This window comes from Myxocyprinus asiaticus, chromosome 12 (genome assembly GCF_019703515.2).
Source record: "Myxocyprinus asiaticus isolate MX2 ecotype Aquarium Trade chromosome 12, UBuf_Myxa_2, whole genome shotgun sequence".
Classification (NCBI taxonomy): Eukaryota; Metazoa; Chordata; class Actinopteri; order Cypriniformes; family Catostomidae; genus Myxocyprinus; species Myxocyprinus asiaticus.
This window is the reverse complement of record NC_059355.1, coordinates 11,566,350-11,587,938: the sequence shown is the minus strand read 5'-3', so window position 1 is coordinate 11,587,938 and position 21,589 is coordinate 11,566,350.

Below are 21,589 nucleotides of genomic sequence, written 5' to 3'. Positions count from 1 at the left end.
GAAATCCCCAGACTTTTTTTTTTCCTTCATTTTAAAAGGGCACTTTTAAAATATCTTGAATCAAGTTTATTTTTCTTACCCCATTGGAAAATACTTTTTTTCCCCTTGTTTTTAAGCATAAACCTCACTACATTTTGTTAGATGTATGCTTAAAACAAGAACAAATCATTTGCCAATGGAATATGAAAAATAAACTTTGCAGTGTTGCGGTAACATTATCGGGATATACAGGATGTGTGGTCTGCCCTCTCTAATTCAAGCAGTTCTTGAGTCTAAACAGCGACTGAATCAGTCTCAAGGTCAGCTCAAGACCTCTGTGTGTTGGGCTTTCCTCCGCTGTCAGTTATTGCAGCTATAGTGATATTAATGCATGGCGTATGTGCATATGATTAGTGAGTTTTTGTTTTGATAAATGGCGGCGAGGTCACTATCAGCCATCCTGACAATATTAATGACCACACCAACAGTAAGCAGAGAGAAGCCAAAGAACAGAAATATTGCTGTTATCTGCGCGGCCATAATCATAAGGACAATAGAGAGATGTTTAACGGGAGAGCACAAAGACATTTATCATCTGAAAGAGGAGCGTCTGGGTGGCGAGACTTGTGGAAGGCACCAGTCTTGTGGGGGTGTGTGTGTATAGAGTGTGCGTTTCGAAACTCTTTTGCTTGCAATTTTGTGTAGGCTAACTAGGACAGGGAGGGTTATGTAAAAATACATTTAACCCTGTATAATGTAACTTTGCCTCCATTTTATTAGAAGTGTTTTATTATTATTATTATTATTGCAGTACGTTTACATGCAGTTTAAATGAATGTTCCGGGTTCAATACAAGTTAAGCTCAATCGACAGCATTTGTGGCATAATAGACTATTGATTACCACAAAAATTTATTTTGACTTGCCCCTCCTTTTCTTTCTTTAAAAAAAAAAAAAGCAAAAATCTGTGTTCCGTTGCAAGGTTATTATCGTAAACTAAAACTAAAACGAAATTTAAAAAAAAAAAAATAATAATAATAATAATAATATTTTCGTAACTGAAATAAAAATAAACATAATTGGAAAAACTGAAACTAAACTAATTTTTGTTGCGATAGGTTTTTAAACCTTTAAAGGTGCTATATGTCATATTTTTACTGTACTAAATCATAAAATGACCATAATATGTCATTAGAGAATTAGGAAACATGCTAAGCTGAAATACTGTCTTCTCCGATAACAATGGCTGTGTCTCGTTTGGAAGGCTGCATGCTAGGTAGGACGCGTCCTTTGAAGGCTGCAGTATACCAAGTGTCCTCCTTTAAACAAGCCTTGTTTAAACGAGATGGCCTTCGTAGGACAAACGGAAACAGAACGTAACATGGTTGCTATGACAGCACGCCACTCTTTAACATCCAGGATACACACACCAAACGACCATTTTGAACAATACACTTATACAAATCTACAGCAAAGACAATTAAACTTTTGTACAGCGCTCCTTCTCTTTATAAACAATGACGTGCTTCCTGCCTCCTCCTCCACACGTGATCTTACGTCATCCCTCTCATTAGCGCACGTCACAGATGTACGGAAGCCAACATTTGTAGTTAAAAAGTATATAAGTATTGTTTTGTTTCTAAAAATAATCAATCGTTTGGGTTCAGAAGAACTTTATTTGTCGACCGGACTATTTTTTTCGTGTGGATTATTTTGATGCACGCTAAATATGCATTTTGGAGTACATTCACTTGCATTGTTTAAAGGAGGAGGCCTGAAATGAAATCCTAAAAATCTTAAATTTTGTTTTGATGAAGAAAGAAACTCGTATACATCTTGGATGGCCTGAGGGTGATCAAATTATCAGCAAATTTTCATTTTTGGGTGAACTATTCCTTTAAGGTGGAGAGCTAATGGAGCCAAAGCAGTCTCTGGACCAATGCTTGCGCCACAGTTTTGAAGCGTAATTTCTTCCTTCCTGTTTTGAAGCGTAATTTCTTCTGTTTGGTTTATTAGATTTAAAACTTGGTTTTCACATCAATTTAAATTTGATGACTATCTTAAACATTTAGCCATAAATACACTTTTTTAATAAAGGTCCATTTGTTAACATTAGTTAGCATGCAGTAGGTATCATGAACAAACAATGAACTATATTTTTAACCTTTATTAATCTTGGTAATGTAAATGGATAAACACACAATTGTTTTTTTGTTCATAGTGCATGAACTAATGTTAACATCTACAACTTTTAATTTTAAAAATATATTAGTAAATGTTAAAAACAACATTTACTAAGATTAACAAATGCTGAAAATGTATTGCTCATTGTTATTCATGTTAACAAATGGAACCTTATTTTAAAGTGTTACCCATGTGACTCTTTTATTTGTGATTATGATTTCCTTTATGTTAATGATGTTACAAATAGTACTTAAAGGAACAAAGCATGGGCATTTAATGACATATATTTAATTATATCAAATATTCAATTTCAAAGCCTAGCAACAATTTACATTGAACAATTAGAAAACTAATAAGAAATGTTAATATTCATAAAATGGAACAAAAATAATAATTTAAACAACTTGTAAACAACAGCAACATTTTAACAGAAACACTCAGGCCCATCTTATCATGTAATTTCAGGAAACAAATCTCCATGTCATCCATGAAAAGTTCTATTTCTTCAAAAAGATTGTGGATGGCCCTTTTCTAACTACCAAATATTCATTCATTTTCAGGATTTTAACCCTTTAAATGGCAGCTTGTTTTTATAATTCCACTGTTGTTTTTTTACACACATATTTCTCAATACACACGTACAAAACACACTCTGATATCCATACCAACACAACCACACACACTGACATCCATACCAACACAACCACACAATTTTAGCTGCATCATTTATTCAATTGGTCTGCAGTGCTCTATAATACAGCAAACAGAAAATAGGAAAAAAGCATGTATTTGGTCTATAGGCTTAACATGAGAAAAATGGCACTGAATGTCTGGTCAAACATATTAAAAAATTTAATTTTGAAGCCTCCGGAATGAAAGCATAATATCATAGAATTCATGATATTATGCTTTAATGGCACTGGGATCAAATATTGTGTCTCAATGGGGACATTTTTGTCCTTAAGGTCCTGAATGTAACTATTTTGTGTACACAGTGTATTATAGATATATTATAGGAACTGAGGTTGAAATATCAAAATTCCCCCAAAACTTCTCACCTTTGACAAAATTTATGCCATTGGCATTAACACAGCCAAAATGATCGAAAAATCAAAAGTGAAAAAGACAAAAATGTCCAAAAGGTCGCACAAGGGTTAAACATCCGTGCTTTACCAGTTGAGCTACAGATCTCCTGCATTTCAACCGGTAGAGATAAAGAAATGATGATCGTAACGACAATGTTTTGGCTTCCCAGGAAATGCATACATTTATAAGTCAATAGATTGAATGCATTGTAAATTGTTTTCAATAAAAGCATCTGCCAATTGAATAAATGTAAATGCATGTGTTCTTAATCTTTCTTCCAACAAATACTTATAAAGCACACCAATTATAAGTTTATTTATGTCAAAAACATTTCTCTGTATTCCTCACTATTAACATGAAAACCCCACAGTCTGACTACTGGCATGGGCACTGTTGCACTGGTGGTTGATGGTGTGTCTCTGACCGCTGGTGTGGGCACTGATGCACTGGTTGCTTAGTACAGACAGTGGTAATGGAGTGGTGCTCTGCAGCCCAAGACACATCTGTGAAAAGTAAATATAAATATTTGTATATATTGACAAACAACTCAAGATGTTTATATCTCCATTGACAACTGCCTTGGAGTAGCTTAGGAGATGCGATTTTAATTGGTCCATTCTTGTTGGCTTAAACACACTTGCCATGCAAAAAGAGCAGTTAAAATCACTGCAACAGGTTTTGTATTGCTGCAACTGAGGTAATTTATGACTTCCGAATCGTAATATGTCTCTACAAGGGGAAAAATGCACCACACGCAAAATACTTACAGCGCTCAAGAGTATTAGTAAGCTACCATAAACTCACAAACCATAGGCCTAAACCAAACAAAAGGGAACAACCCATTTATATTCAGAAATATATATATATATATAAAAGCTTCAGTGACTTTATGGCAATGCCTGTTTACAAAACACAATCCGAAGGTTAATCGAAATGTCCCCAAAAAAATATTTGATTTAATAAAGCATAACAAAAAATTAACACACCTACAGATTCAGTAGTAAGCAGACAAAAAATAAGCATAAAAGGTGCAATATGTAATATATTTACTGTACTAAAGCATAAAATTATCATAATGTGTTATCAGAGATTTATGAAACATGCTAAGTTGAAATACTGGCTTATCTGAAATGTCCGTTCCGGGCCTGAATTTCTGTTTGTGTTTTGGACTGTGTGATCCCGCCCACTGCCCATTTCCCAATAGCATTTCGACATCCCCCGGGTTGCCAGATTTAAAACAAGTTAGCAGGCAAACACAGCGTGCTGCAGCCATGGAAGCCAGCAATACATCTAGCTAACATTGACAGAGTTATAAAAAATCCACATGAGCTGGTTTATAATTCGCAAACAATAAAACATTGCAAACGTATACATTAACTGATCAACTTACAGTGTAAGGCTCGTCATTTGCCATTGTCAGTTTGCTCATTCCTGTTGCGCGTCCTCAACCTAGCAACCCGCGTGAGCTTCGAGTCTGTGGAGGAGGGGGCGGGGGAGACAACGCTCTCGGATTTGGACTGCAGTACCCATTTTAAACGCTTGATGTTAATGTTACATATTGCTCCTTTAATATATAGATTCATTGTTCAACAAATAATGATAGATTTATTAAGATATTACAAAGACAACAACTCATCGTGTTCTCTGCCATGATTGTTGTGTTGTAATTAGCTCTGCCTTGACCTGTCTGGCCTGAGACTGCAGGCCTGGCGCTGCTGGCCTGAAACTGTGACGCATGGCTCTGCAGATATATCTCATTACATTAGCAAAGACAGAGTGGGAGGGAATCACTAAAGAACATCATGGAGAGAAGCAAAGACGGTAGAAAACTAGGGTGATCAGAAGTCAGTCCTGTTCTGTCATTTATCTAAAAAATTTAATAATGTCCCGGTTTCAGCTGTGAGGCACACTGCTTTTTTTCTTTTAAATTAAATATCCTCAACGTCCTTCTTGGTATCGCATCTGGTATCGATTGCAGGGAAGGGAAGATATTTTATTGCATTGCACGATGATTTGATGATACTTTCATTCTAGTTTTGCAGCAATCCACTCAGAATCTATCTGGTTACCATGACAACGACTCACGTGCTTGGCGCACTCTGCTACTCTCTGGGCAAACAACAATCAAAAGTGATCATCCCTATGCCCTACTCACTACAAAAGACAGAGCTCTTGATATGGGCACTCTGAAGGTAGCATGGCATCACGGTTTAAATGTAACCTTCACTAAAAGTCTTGTGAAAGGGTCCTTTGTGAAATAATTAACTTTCGTACTTTTCTTTGGAACAACCTTTCGAGTGACGTCCCCTTCCCGAAGTGCCCTTCAAGGGTGCAGAAATGCCATTTGGAAAACGCCCTGTCACCCTGTGTCATCATCCATCGCAAATTAGAAATGCCCAAATGAAAATGCATGTTCAACAAGCTGAAAGAAGCCGATCTATTTCTTTGCACAACATGTGAAAATGCAATTGAAGTGTTTTGCTGTCAGTGTAAATGTTCACTTTCCCATGGCCACAGTGTTAATTAAGAGATTGCAGTCATATTCATACAGTTGTTTTTTTTTTTGTTTGTTTTTTTGTACAAGCTCTTAAATGTGGAAATGCGGAATTGTATTTTAACTTAAGTTGCAGAGTTGCAAATTTTGTGTAAAAATGTGTAGCTGACAAGAAATTTCAAGCACTGACAAGTCATATCATTATTACACATGCATTATGACATATGGATTGAATAGGCTATATGGAATTTGTACATTTTACAAATATCTAAAATGTGGTTAAAATTGTATAAAACAATTTAAAATAAAATAACATTTCACATACTAAAAGATGTTATATTGAATTTAGCTACATATTGTAATACAATGTACAGGTGCATCTCAATAAATTAGAATGTCGTGGAAAAGTTCATTTATTTCAGTAATTCAACTCAAATTGTGAAACTCGTGTATTAAATAAATTCAATGCACACAGACTGAAGTAGTTTAAGTCTTTGGTTCTTTTAATTGTGATGATTTTGGCTCACATTTAACAAAAACCCACCAATTCACTATCTCAAAAAATTAGAATATGGTGACATGCCAATCAGCTAATCAACTCAAAACACCTGCAAAGGTTTCCTGAGCCTTCAAAATGGTCTCTCAGTTTGGTTCACTAGGCTACACAATCATGGGGAAGACTGCTGATCTGACAGTTGTCCAGAAGACAATCATTGACACCCTTCACAAGGAGGGTAAGCCACAAACATTCATTGCCAAAGAAGCTGGCTGTTCACAGAGTGCTGTATCCAAGCATGTTAACAGAAAGTTGAGTGGAAGGAAAAAGTGTGGAAGAAAAAGATGCACAACCAACCGAGAGAACCGCAGCCTTATGAGGATTGTCAAGCAAAATCGATTCAAGAATTTGGGTGAACTTCACAAGGAATGGACTGAGGCTGGGGTCAAGGCATCAAGAGCCACCACACACAGATATGTCAAGGAATTTGGCTACAGTTGTCGTATTCCTCTTGTTAAGCCACTCCTGAACCACAGTCAACATCAGAGGCGTCTTACCTGGGCTAAGGAGAAGAAAAACTGGACTGTTGCCCAGTGGTCCAAAGTCCTCTTTTCAGATGAGAGCAAGTTTTGTATTTAATTTGGAAACCAAGGTCCTAGAGTCTGGAGGAAGGGTGGAGAAGCTCATAGCCCAAGTTGCTTGAAGTCCAGTGTTAAGTTTCCACAGTCTGTGATGATTTGGGGTGCAATGTCATCTGCTGGTGTTGGTCCATTGTGTTTTTTGAAAACCAAAGTCACTGCACACGTTTACCAAGAAATTTTGGAGCACTTCATGCTTCCTTCTGCTGACCAGCTTTTTAAAGATGCTGATTTCATTTTCCAGCAGGATTTGGCACCTGCCCACACTGCCAAAAGCACCAAAAGTTGGTTAAATGGCCATGGTGTTGGTGTGCTTGACTGGCCAGCAAACTCACCAGACATGAACCCCATAGAGAATCTATGGGGTATTGTCAAGAGGAAAATGAGAAACAAGAGACCAAAAAATGCAGATGAGCTGAAGGCCACTGTCAAAGAAACCTGGGCTTCCATACCACCTCAGCAGTGCCACAAACTGATCACCTCTATGCCCCGCCAAATTGAGGCAGTAATTAAAGCAAAAGGAGCCCCTACCAAGTATTGAGTACATATACAGTAAATGAACATACTTTCCAGAAGGCCAACAATTCACTAAAAATGTTTTTTGTATTGGTCTTATGATGTATTCTAATTTTTTGAGATAGTGAATTGGTGGGTTTTTGTTAAATGTGAGCAAAATCATCACTATTAAAAGAACCAAAGACTTAAACTACTTCAGTCTGTGTGCATTGAATTTATTTAATACACGAGTTTCACAATTTGAGTTGAATTACTGAAATAAATGAACTTTTCCACGACATTCTAATTTATTGAGATGCACCTGTATGTATTTATATATACACTCATCGGCCACTTTATTAGATACACCTGTACATCTACTTATGCGATTATCTAATCAGCCAATCATGTGACAGCAGTGTAATATATAAAATCATGCAGATATGGGTCAGGAGCTTCAGACATTGTTCACATCAACCATCAGAATGGGGAAACAGTGTGATCTCAGCGATTTAGACTGTGGCATGATTGATGGTGCCAGACGGGCTGGTTTGAGTTTCTGTAACTGCTGATCTCCTGGGATTTTCACACACAACAGTCTCTAGAGTGTAAAGAGAATGGTGCGAGAAACAAAAAACATCCAGCGAGCAGCAATTCTGTGGGAGAAAATGGCTTGTTAATGACAGAGGTCACAGAAGAATGGCCAGATTGGTCCAAGCTGACAGGAAGCTGACAGGAAGGTCCACAGAACTGCCCCTCACTGGTTGTTTTTTGTTTTTCGCAGCATTCTCTATACACTCTAGAGACTGTTGTGTGTAAAAATCCCAGGAGATCAGCTGGATGGGCTACAACAGCAGAAGACCACGTTGGGTTCCACTTCTGTCAGTCAAGAACAGAAAACTGAGGCTGCAGTGGGCCTACCATTTATGTACCTCAGCAGAAATCCAGATTTGTCAGACCAGACGATGTTTTTCCAATCATCTACTGTCCCGTTTTGGTGAGCCTGTGCCCACTGCAGCCTCAGTTTCCTGTTCTAAGCTGACAGTAGTGGTACCCAGAAGGGTCTTCTGCTGCTGTAGCCCATCCATCTCAATGTTCGACGTGTTGTACGTTCAGAAATGCTTTTATGCATAGCACTGTTGAAACACATGTTTATTTGGGTTATTGCCACCTTCCTGTCAGCTCGGACCAGTCTGTCCATTCTTCTATGACCTCTGTCATTAACAAGCCGTTTTCACCCACAGAACTGCCGCTCGCTGTTTTTCGCACCATTCTCTTTACAATCTAGATCACATTTTTTTCCCCATTCTGATGGGTGATGTGAACATTAACTGAAGCTCCTGACCCATATCTGCATGATTCTATACATTACACTGCCACATGATCGGCTGATTAGATAATTGCATAAACAAGTAGATGCAAGTACATACACAACAGTCTCTAGAGTACCTAATAAAGTGGCCAGTGAGTGTATATGCAGTATTCACCACCCCCCCAGTTTTTTCACACATTCTGTCTTACATCGTCAATCAGTGATTTGCTTTACATTTAATTTGGAATTGGTATAGAGTTTTGTTTGATGTTCAGTTTTCAGTTGCGACAAGACTTTCTTTCTCATGTCAAATGCACTAAAGAGGACTTTGTGGTTAAAATTCAATAAAAAAGAAGGATTCTTAAATCAGAATTATATGTTTTCTTCTGTAATATCAATAATGAAATTCAGTTGGTCTTATTAAAATGAAGATTTTTAATATTATAAGTATTATTTACAAACTGTACATTTGAGTGTCCAGCTGTATGACACACATTGCACAAATGCCTGTTTTCCCCATTCTATATGTATCACTTGATATAAAAACTAAAATAAAAAACTGTCATGATACTGCTACTTTAGTCTGTTTGTTCTTGTTGTGGCAGGATCATGACAGTCTCCTCCGCCCATTGGTTATGTTTGTACGTGTCTTGTGTTTTGTGAGTGCACATGGCTGTGTTTGATTCTTCATCACCATGTGCACTAGTGTCTGTTTGGTCTTGCATGTTTGCCCATGGCTTTGTGTTTGTCTTGCCATGTGCATCCCCAACACCACCTCCTTATGTCCTCATCACTCTCCCTCATTTATTCCTTGTTATGTTCATTAATTTCACATGTTCCTCATGTGTGTTCCTTCTATATATTGTTCCCTCTTTCATGTGCCTACCAGACTGTTTTGTGTTCATGAGTTTGTCAGTCTGTGTTTTTAGTCGGTTCCTGTACTCCTCGGTCAGTCCTTGTCTTTATTTTGATTTATCCTGTCTGTGTTATTTTCTTACTTGTGAGAGTGTTTGTTTCTGTTTTTCTATTATTTTAATAAAGCCCTTTTCACAATGTACAAAAATCTTTTCATTTTCTACATGCAAAATAACATTTATTATATTATTTTTTTCAAATTTATTTTAGAGGGAAATAGGATTAGGACAGTTTCCTGACGGGTTTTGTGAGACTCGCCCATAAAAGTTGAATTTCTGTTGGACTAAAATAATAATTAGTCTTTTTAAAATGTAATTTAAATACTTTAGTCTGACTGAAATCGTTCCAGTCCAGTTTTTGTGAAGTCTGACTAACAGATCTAGATAATGTGACTGTAGCTTGGATTCGTCCATTATTTATACATGTTAATCGGACCACAGATGGCCTCTGCATTTTGATCTGAAAGACAGAGGTGATGCGCAACTGTATTTAAGAGTTCCTCAGTCGACATTCTTACATCAAGTATTCAATTATGCATTGTCATACTTGGCTAGACAGATGTTTCTTTGTGTGGGTTAATATTAGTGGTCAATTATGGGTTGTACAGTGGTGACCCAATTGTTTAGTTTCAGTGGGCCAAACTGCAGAGTGAAACAATGGAAGAGTTGCAAGCATACACCTTGTTCAGACCTTTAAACCTCACATGGGCTGTTTCTATGGTAACACTTCTCTAGCCTGTGGAAGTGGGTGATGAGGGGCGCAGAGCTCTCATTCTGGATCAGTGGGCCGTGGAGCCACTGTCAATACTGTTCTACCCCATCACCACCCTGACAAAGAGAGGTGGGGACTGTGACAGAGAAAGACAAATGCAGCGAGATGAGGTGCGAAAGAGAGAGATACCTGTCATAATGTTCCACATTCAAAGGTCGCCCATGCTTTCTTCAAATAATGTGGCACAGCTGTCCAAGGGCATGTTTAAAGTTAGCATGAAATTTTCCCTGTTTACCTCCTTAATGCACGTTCTAGTCATAGTGGCCGTTCACACAGGCACACTATGTTTTTTATTGTTTTGGCAGACAGACATCTTTGGCTGTTACGGCTTGCTGTTTTTCAGCATCTTGTGCCATGAGCACCACATTGTTAAGACGTTGTGTCAAGTTAAAAAAGTAAATAGTAAAAAAAAAAAAAAAAACAGTCAATCAGAAAAGCAAAACATGTATTCACAGAATCAACATTTATCCCCCAATATTCCCTTTCCCCCTACCAATCCCCAACCACACCCTGACCCTCAACAAATATCCCTGTGGTCACACTTGAATATACACACACACAAAAAAGAAAGAAAAAAATATATATATATATATATATATATATATATATATATATATATATATATATAAAATGTTTTTAAAAATAAATAAATACAAATAATCACACACATTTAAAACTACAGTTCTCTCTCCACTGTCCCTCCCCGAGAGCCTTCTAAGAAGGCCAAGTAGCTGCCCCATTTTTTATTAAATGAATCTAATTTGCCTAGCCTTCTACATGACATTTCCTCGAATGCCCCCACCCTCCCCATCTCTGTGCACCACTCTTGAAATGAGCGCGCTCCAGCCGACTTCCCCTAAGAACAATCTGTCTGCCAATCATAACACTGGCTAGGACCCAATTTTTAATATATTTATCCCCTATATTAATGACCGCCTTATCGCCTAAAATACAGAGTCTGGGGCAAAATGTTTGAGCGCCCAATACGTCACACATAATGAACCCTCAACCAAAATTCTTGGATCTTAACACACCACCAAAAAACATGGGTTGTGTCACCATCTTCTGATTGGCATCGCCAGCAGGTGGGTGTCTTTCAGACCAAGCCTATACAATCTAGAGGGGGTCCAATAGAATCGATGTAAAATCTTAAACTGCATAAGTCGCACCCTTGCATCTCTAAATGTAGACTTGACATGTTTTAGAATCCTAGCCCACACTTCCTCCTCCAATACCAAGTTTAGATCTTTCTCCCATAATCTCTTGAGAGAAGCCGAAGCTCCGTCCCCCAGACTCTGAATTAGCGGGGAGTAATACACTGATGCCTCGTGACCTTTTCCAAAAGCAGTAATCACCACTCCCAGAGTACCTGCCACTTTAGGGGGGTGTATAGTCAATTAGTTTTTAAATGATGGACCAATCATATGAATTTGGGGTGGAATAAGCATACAGCATTTGCAAATGGATAAGCATATTGAGTGATATATTGGAGCTAATTCACTGATAAATATGCACTGAATATCAGTTGAGTTCCAGTGACCCTAACTAGCCTGAACACTCCCTTATTGTGCGCAATTCATTGGTATACATTATTACAAATAATAAAAATAAACAAATTCTTTACAATCTTGCATCAAAATGTAATAACTTGCTCTGCCTTAAAAAAAAAAAAAAGAAAAAAAAAATTCTTTCCGGCTGACATCAAACATATCTCTTAATTTTCAACCTCTGCTCTCTAACCACCTGGCTCAATTCTGTTATGTAACAGCCACTCTTCACAATCCAATTAGTTTCAAAAGAATGCATTTTTTTTTTCTCATTGAAAATCATGTTTTACTTTGAAATATGTCAGATTACGAAATTAAAATTGGTTGCAAACAGCATTTCATGTTGATTTTTAACAACAAGAACCGTGAATTTACACTATTTCTGTCTACATCATGAGTGTATACAAAGCCATAATCACTGAAACATGCACAAATGTATTGTAATCATGCATATATTAATTCCAGCAATGTGTTTGGCTAGATTAACCTGTCTGTGTAAAATAAAACAACAGTGGAGTTCACAACCGCTCTCAGTACAAGAAAATGGCTGACTTTTGTCAGGCCATTTCTCTTTCAGACATCCTGGGCAAATTTTTCTATTCTTGTGGTTGCCATGGGGATGAAGTGGGTTTTCCCGCTGAGCAGAAAAAGAGATAATTTCAGTGTCTTTGTAAGAAAGCGCATAAATCATGGAGTGTGTTTATCACTCTATAAGGGTCCGTTCAGACCAAACACGTTCTTGCACTTAAAAAAGATAGGCTAGACGTAGCACAATGAATATAATGCAGGTGTCTCGAGATGCGTTTTGTAAGTTATTTTGTAAGTTACTAAGTTTTGAGCTTGTTCATCATCCATTAAGAAATCACTGTTTGAGTAGTTTTAGCAGCTTGTGGGAGCAATATTCTTGATGCCTAAATCAATCATTTGTGCTTCATCACTCATGAAAAGCACCAGCCGCTTATGGTGCCTTAAAATTCTGTTAGTAGACAGCTAACTAGGTTTTGGAACAGAGCTTTTGGCGTCTTGAATAGATCAAATAGAAATTCTCTCATGATTTACTCACCCTCATGCCATCCCAGATGTGTTAGACCTTCTTCTGCAGAACACAAACCAAGTTTTTTGAATAATATCTCAGCTCTTTTGGTCCAGACAATGCAAGTGAATGGTGACAAAAATTTTGAAGTTCCAAAAAGCATATAAAGGCAATATAAAAATAATCCATACGACTCCAGTGGTATAATCCATGTCCAATCCAATTGGATTTGGGTGAGAACAGACCATAATTTAACTCCTTTTTCACTGGAAAAACTTCTTTCACCAGACCATGTCGACGTGTTAATTTTACTCATCAAAAAATGTATGCTTTTGAGTAAGTAGCCTAGAAAATAACTGTTTTAGACTAGGTATGCCATTTTTTTTAATCTGCTGATTAAGAAGGCTATTTTCAATGAGGTGCCGACTGCTTAATGTGTTAAACTATCTTTTATTCTGTGTGCAAGTCATGTTTAGAATACATTAGGTTTATTGCAGGCTACATCACAGGCCTATTTTTTCTATCTTATAGCTACTTTTTTTTTTTTTTAACTATCCCTTTAAGGCTAATGCATGTTTTGATTTGTTCTTGGAACAAAAAACAAAAAAAACAAAACTGTCAGGAAGTCACAGCATATACAGTGGTGTGAAAAAGTGTTTGCCCCCTTCCTGATTTCTTATTTTTTTGCATGTTTGTCACACTTAAATGTTTCAGATCATCAAACAAGTTTAAATATTAGTCAAAGATAACACAAGTAAACACAAAATGCAGTTTTTAAATGAAGGTTGTTATTATTAAGGGAAAACAAAATCCAAACCTACATGGCCCTGTGTGAAAAAGTGTTTGCCCCACCTGTTAAAACATAACTTAACTGTGGTTTATCACACCTGAGTTCAATTTCTCTAGCCACACCCAGGCCTGATTACTGCCACACCTGTTCTCAATCAAGAAATCACTTAAATAGGACCTGCCTGACAAAGTGAAGTAGACCAAAAGATCTTCAAAAGCTAGACATCATGCCGAGATCCAAAGAAATTCAGGAACAAATGAGAAAGAAAGTAATTGAGATCTATCAGTCTGGAAAAGGTTATAAAGCCATTTCTAAAGCTTTGGGACTCCAGAGAACCACAGTGATATCCATTATCCACAAATGGCGAAAACATGGAACAGTGGTGAACCTTCCCAGGAGTGGCCGGCCGACCAAAATTACCCCAAGAGCGCAGCAACGACTCATCCAAGAGGTCACAAAAGACCCCACAACAACATCCAAAGAACTGCAGGCCTCACTTGCCTCAGTTAAGGACAGTGTTCATGACTCCACCATAAGAAAGAGACTGGGCAAAAATGGCCTGCATGGCAGAGTTCCAAGACGAAAACAACTGCTGAGCAAAAAGAACATTAAGGCTTGTCTCATTTTTGCCAGAAAACATCTTGATGATCCCCAAGACTTTTGGGAAAATACTCTGTGGACTGACAAGACAAAAGCTGAACTTTTTGGAAGGTGTGTGTCCCATTACATCTGGCTTAAAAGTAACACCGCATTTCAGAAAAAGAACATCATACCAACAGTAAAATATGGTGGTGGTAGTGTGATGGTCTGGGGCTGTTTTGCTGCTTCAGGACCTGGAAGACTTGCTGTGATATATGGAACCATGAATCCTGCTGTCTACCAAAAAATCCTGAAGGAGAATGTCCGGCCATCTGTTCGTGACCTCAAGCTGAAGCGAACTTGGGTTCTGCAGCAGGACAATGATCCAAAACACACCAGCAAGTCCACCTCTGAATGGCTGAAGAAAAACAAAATGAAGACTTTGGAGTGGCCTAGTCAAAGTCCTGACCTGAATCCTATTGAGATGCTGTGGCATGACCTTAAAAAGGCAGTTCATGCTCGAAAACCCTCCAATGTGGCTGAATTACAACAATTCTGCAAAGATGAGTGGGCCAAAATTCCTCCACAGCGCTGTAAAAGACTCATTGTAAGTTATCGCAAACGCTTGATCGCAGTTGTTGCTGCTAAGGGTGGCACAACCAGTTATTAGGTTTAGGGGGCAATCACTTTTTCACACAGGGCCATGTAGGTTTGGATTTTGTTTTCCCTTAATAATAACAACCTTCATTTAAAAACTGCATTTTGTGTTTACTTGTGTTATCTTTGACTAATATTTAAACTTGTTTGATGATCTGAAACATTTAAGTGTGACAAACATGCAAAAAAATAAGAAATCAGGAAGGGGGCAAACACTTTTTCACACCACTGTATATTGTTCTTAATGGCTTACATAATTTAAAAAAAAAAAAAATGTTTTATAACATTTGTAAACTTTTTTTTTTTGTTTTTTTTTTTTGTTTTTTTTATATACAGTAAGTCTTAAATCAAAGGTCCTTGACCTAAAATGGTAATTTGGGCTTTTTTTGCAGCTGCACTGCAGTCACCTCTGAGCTGCTCTAATGTGCAATGATAGCTGTCCACAGCGATTAACTACTCCTCAAGCTAACATCCTCTCCAGCTATTTACAATGCGCTTCATGCTAGCATGCACAATTATTGTTGGCATGGCAACCATGAATGGTCACAGCCTAGATTTAAGTCCTCATTCCACACACACACACACACACACACACACACACACACACACACACTGTATATATATATCCATGATTGGCCACGAGATTATATAAAATCTCATGGTTAATCATGGCTTATATTATCTCGTGGTTAATCATATATGTATGTGTATATATATATATATATATATATACACACACACAATACCGGTCAAAAGTTTTGAAACACTCATTCTTTATAAAAAAAAAATTCACATTTAGAATAATAGTAAAGTCATCAAAACTATGGAATAACGTAAATGGAACTATGGGAATTATGTTGTGACTAAACAAAATCCAAAATAAATCAAAACTGTGTTATATTTTAGCATCTTCAAAGTAGTCACCCTTTGCCTAGAATTTTCAGAAATGCACTCTTGACATTTTCTCAACCAACTTCTTGAGGTATCACCCTGGGATGCTTTTTAAACAGTATTGAAGGAGTTCCCATCTATGTTGGGCACTTGTTGGCTGCTTTTCTTTATTATTTGGTCCAAGTCATCAATTTCAAACTTTTTTTTATTTTATTTTTTTTATTAAATTTTAGTTTTATAATGAAATAAATTAATATGGTGGCACAATTATATTTTTGTCTACAAAACTAATTTCAGACATTTAAGCATACGCCTTCAGATCAAAAGATTTTTAAGATCATGAGAAACATTTCAGTCAAGTGTTTCAAAACTTTTGACCGGTAGTGTATATGTGTATATATATATATACTTTATTTATATATATTCTGAGTATTCATTCAATCTTATAAATTCTATCCTTTTGATGCACTGTATAAAGTCAGCTTACAAGAATATTGACAAACAAATGACATAATATTTGATCTATGCTACAATTGGCTGTACACTCCCTTCAACCAAAACATTTCTTATGTATGAAATGGAAATTAAATGTAAATACAATCTGTGCTACTTGTGGGAGAAAATCACAAGCAGTTAGCATAAAGATGCACATTAGCATATGGCAGTGAGTCAGTCCAATGTATCCGCTATGAACCAATAGCAAAGTGGTGTAGCAGTGGCCTTTGATGTAGCCAGTCAGATGATAGGAGGCCCTTAAGGCTTGTGATGTCAAAGACACACCCTTTCGCATTGAAATGCCCTGAGTGAGTGACGCACAGGATTAAAATATGGCAATTTTACCCAACCAAATGACCATCTTTCTTTCTGGACGTCATCTGCATTCTTGTCACGTGTCACAATTTTTGTCCTCCACTCAAATCCTTTTAGTTTTTCTCTACATCTTTTCTGGTATATTCATTTAATATTGAGTGGCAAGCTTCAAAGTGCCTGCTTTGTTGTGCAAAATCTCCCGAAATTCTTTTAACCCAGAGTTGATTTTTCCATCATCTAGGGGCATCAAACACACTGATAAAAATGCTGTTTGCGCAGAGACACACTTACAGTCGAAATGTATGAATGTCATTGTATTACATTATAAAACAGCAAACTAAGTGGCCCTTATTTTAAAGATAGCAAAAGCACACATTTCAAAACATTTGACTAAAAGTTTTACATGTTTAAGTACTTTTTGGGGTTACTGTAGACAAGTTTGGCTTGCTGTTCATATTGGAGGGGCAGCATAATCTAGACACCAGCTCATAGATGGGGTGGAGGAGAGATGCTGTAAGGGCTGACAGAAGGCGTGACATAAGCAGTCTACATAACATAACAGTCTACAATCTACATGACGTAAGCATAGTCATGACTCATGGGATTAAATGAATATGTGCCTCATGAACCTGTGCAGAACCCCAAGTAGTTTTAGATTGGCTGGGCCTGTTCTACATCAAACACCCAAAATCATTCATCTCCCTTGGTTTGTGATATGCAAATGCACAGTCTGATGAATAATTTGTTATGAATCATTATTGTTGTAACTGTCTTTAAAGTGAAGCTGGAGGCTTCTTAACACGTCATTTGTTTGATTGTATGCTTTTATTTACTCCAACAGTCAGCATCCATCTTTCTTTCTTTCTTTCTTGTTTGTTCATTCTTTCTTGTTCATTCATTCATTTATTCATTCTTTTGTTTCATTGATTTGTTCTTTCATTCTTTTTTCTTTCTTTTTTAGTTTAATTGTTTGCTCTTTCATTCTCTTTCGTTCTTGCTTTATTTCATTCTTTCTTTCATTCCTTTTCTTTCTTTTGTACGTTCATTTGTTCTTACCATCATTCGTTCATTCTTTTGTTTGTTAGTTCAGTGTATGTTTGTTAGTTTGTTGGTTTTCTTTCATTTTGTTCATTCTTTATCTTTGTTGTTTCCATCGTTTGTTCGTTCATTCTTTTTCTTTCTTTGTTCGTTCATTTGTTCTTTCCATTGTTCATTCATTCCCTTGTTGTTTTGGTTGTTCGGTCTTTTGTTTGTTCGTTAATTCTTTCATTGATTCTCTTTTGTGCATTTGTTTGCATGTTAGATTGTTCTCTTTCATTCGTTAGCTCTCGCATTCTTTCTTGTCCGCTCATTCTTTCTATCTTCTTTCTTTCGTTTTTTTCTTTCATTTGTAAATTTTTTTTCATTCTCTTTCATTATTGCTTTCGTGCTTTTTTGTTAGTTTTTAGTTCATTCTTTATTTTCAGTTTGTTCATTCTTTCTTTTCTTTTTGTTAGTTTTTTTTTGTTCTTTCTTTGCATCATGTGTTTTCCATCATTTATTCATTCATTCTTTTGTTCGCTTTTGTTTGTTCATTCGTTCTTTAATTTTCTGTTCTTTCTTTTTCATAGAAAATAAAAATAATAAATGAGATCTTTAATATCATAGTTGTTTCTCATACACAGCAATTAGATTAAATGGAGAGCAAAGAGACTTTTGCTTAAGTCTCCTGCTTCAAATGTTTCGCTTGAGAAAAAAAGACCCCAGCAACCATATGTATCTTTAAATTGTATGTTTGCCAACCTGTTTGAGAAAAGTAATTTTTGCACTTCTGTTTTGTGACTTCAGTTACACACTTCACTTTTAATTAAATTTAACTGATAACTACATAAAGTCTCCTGAGCTGTAAAAGAGTGTCCTCTGAGTAAAAATTTTTCTTCTGGGTTTTCTTATCTTTTAAACACCACCAATGTCTGAAGTTAATATACCATTACCACCGACCTCTGAACTTTACCCTTTCTCATCCTCTCTTTTTTGCCATGCTTGTGTTCTGTCCCTCTCTCTCTCTCTCTCTCTCTCTCTGTGTGTGTGTGTGTGTGTGTGTGTGTGAGACTCTTATCAGCCCTTCGCAGATGCTCTCTCCCTGCACCATTCACATTTCGCTGTAAAATTGGCTTTTTCTCTCAGCAGGTAAGCGAGGGATTATCCTCTCCTCCTCCTCCTGTCAGCAGAATTAGCTGTTGGAATAACCAGCGACCCATTTTTGTCTTATTTTAGGAAATGCTGAAAATACACCGTACTGTACAGCATGAAAGGCCTGAGCTCTCTAATTTGAAGTGACAATACCAACTGAGAAAGATTACGAGCAAATTTGCTTATTTGTGCATGGTCATATATTTACAAACGAAACTAGAATGATAACACATAGGGTCCAAAATTAACACTTGACAAGCACCATATGCAAGGGCGTAGATTCCAGGGGGGATATTTATACCATGATCAATGGAAACATGTAAATCCCGTGAATAAGTAAAATTCGCCATTGCTTGGTGGCTTTATTAAAGGTTCGATACATGTTAAGCTCAATCGGCAGCATTGTTGATCACCACAAAAATGTATTTTGACTCGTCCCTCCTTTCCTTTATAAAAAGCAAAAATATGGGTTACAGTGAGGCATTTACAATGGAAGTAAATGGGGCCAATTTTTGAATGTTAAAATTAATTTTTTCAAAAGTATAGCCACAAGACATGAACAATATGTGTGTAAACATGATTTTAGTGTGAAAAATTCACTTACCTTTTCTGTGTAAAGTTATAGCCAATTTTACAACTTCGTTACCATGACGATGTAATGTCAACAAACCCTAAAACGATTGTAAAAAATGACAATTTAAACAACTTTACAGCTCAGATAATACATGGTTTTAACAGAAGAATTAATGCAAGTGCTTTTATAAAATTATAAGCTTCACATTTCTGTTTAAACCCTCCAAAAATTGGCCCCATTTACTTCCATTGTAAGTGTCTCACTGTAACCTTGATTTTTGCTTTTTTTATATGTATATAAAGTAAACGAGGGACAAGTCAAAAGAAATTTCAATCAATCAAAAAATCAATATTACGCCACAAATGCTGTCGATTGAGCTTAACTTGTATTGAACCTGGAATATTCCTTTAAATGAATAATTCACTGCAAAATGGAAATTCTGTTATAATTTACTCACCCTTGTTTCAAACCTGAATTATTTATGCAGAACACAAAAGGAATGTTTTTTTTTTTTACTTTGTGGGAGTGTGGAAGCAGATCCACACTCCCACACAGACAGTTGTGCTCAAAAGTTTGCATACCCTGGCAGAAATTATGAAATTTTGGCATTGATTTAGAAAATATGACTGATCATCCTTTTATTTAAGGATAGTGATCATATGAAGCCATTTATTACCACATAGTTGTTTGGCTCCTTTTTAAATCATAATGATAACAGAAATCATCCAAATGGCCCTGATCAAAAGTTTACATACCCTTGAATGTTTGGCCTTGTTACAGACACAAAAGGTGATACACACAGGTTTAAATGGCAATTAATTCCCACACCTGTAGCTTTTTAAATTGCAATTAATGCCTGTGAATAAATAGTCAATGAGTTTGTTAGCTCTCACGTGGATGCACTGAGCAGGCTAGATACTGAGCCATGGGGAGCAGAAAAGAACTGTCAAAAGACCTGCGTAACAAGGTAATTGAACTTTATAAAGATGGAAAAGGATATAAAAAGATCCCCAAAGCCTTGAAAATGTCAGTCAGTACTGTTCAATCACTTATTAAGAAGGGAAAAATTTGTGGATCTCTTGATACCTAGCCAAGGTCAGGTAGACCAAGAAAGATTTCAGCCACAACTGCCGGAAGAATTGTTTGGGATACAAAGAAATCCCACAGGTAACCTCAGGAGAAATACAGACTGCTCTTGAAAAAGATGGTGTGGTTGTTTCAAGGAGCACAATACGACGATACTTGAACAAAAATGAGCTGCATGGTCGAGTTGCCAGAAAGAAGCCTTTACTGTGCCAATGCCACAAAAAAGCCCAGTTACAATATGCCTGACAACACCTTGACACACCTCACAGCTTCTGGCACACTGTAATTTGGAGTGACGAGACTAAAATAGAGCTTTATGGTCACAACCATAAGCGCTATGTTTGGAGCGGGGTCAACAAGGCCTATAGTGAAAAGAATACCATCCCCACTGTGACGCATGGTGGTGGCTCACTGATGTTTTGGGGGGAGGTGTGAGCTCTAAAGGTACGGGGAATCTTGTGAAAATTGATGGCAAGATGAATGCAGCATGTTATCAGAAAATACTGGCAGACAATTTATATTCTTCTGCATGAAAGCTGTGCATGGGATGCTCTTGGACTTTCCAGCACGAAAATGACCCTAAGCACAAGGCCAAGTTGACCCTCCAGTGGTTACAGCAGAAAAAGGTGAAGGTTCTGGAGTAGCCATCACAGTCTCCTGACCTTAAAATCATTGAGCCACTCTGGGGAGATCTCAAACGTGCAGTTCATGCAAGACGACCAAAGACTCTGCATGACCTGGAGGCATTTTCCAAGATGAATAGGCAGCTATACCACCTGCAAGAATTTGGGTCCTCATAGACAACTATTACAAAAGACTGCATGCTGTCATTGATGCTAAAGGGGGCAATACACAGTATTAAGAACTAAGGGTATGCAGACTTTTGAACAGGGGTCATTTCATTTTTTTCTTTGTTGCCATGTTTTGTTTTATGATTGTGCCATTCTGTTATAACCTACAGTTGAATATGAATCCCATAAGAAATAAAATAAATGTGTTTTGCCTTCTCAATCATGTTTTCTTTAAAAATAGTACATATATTACCAATTCTCAAAATGTATACAAACTTTTGAGCACAACT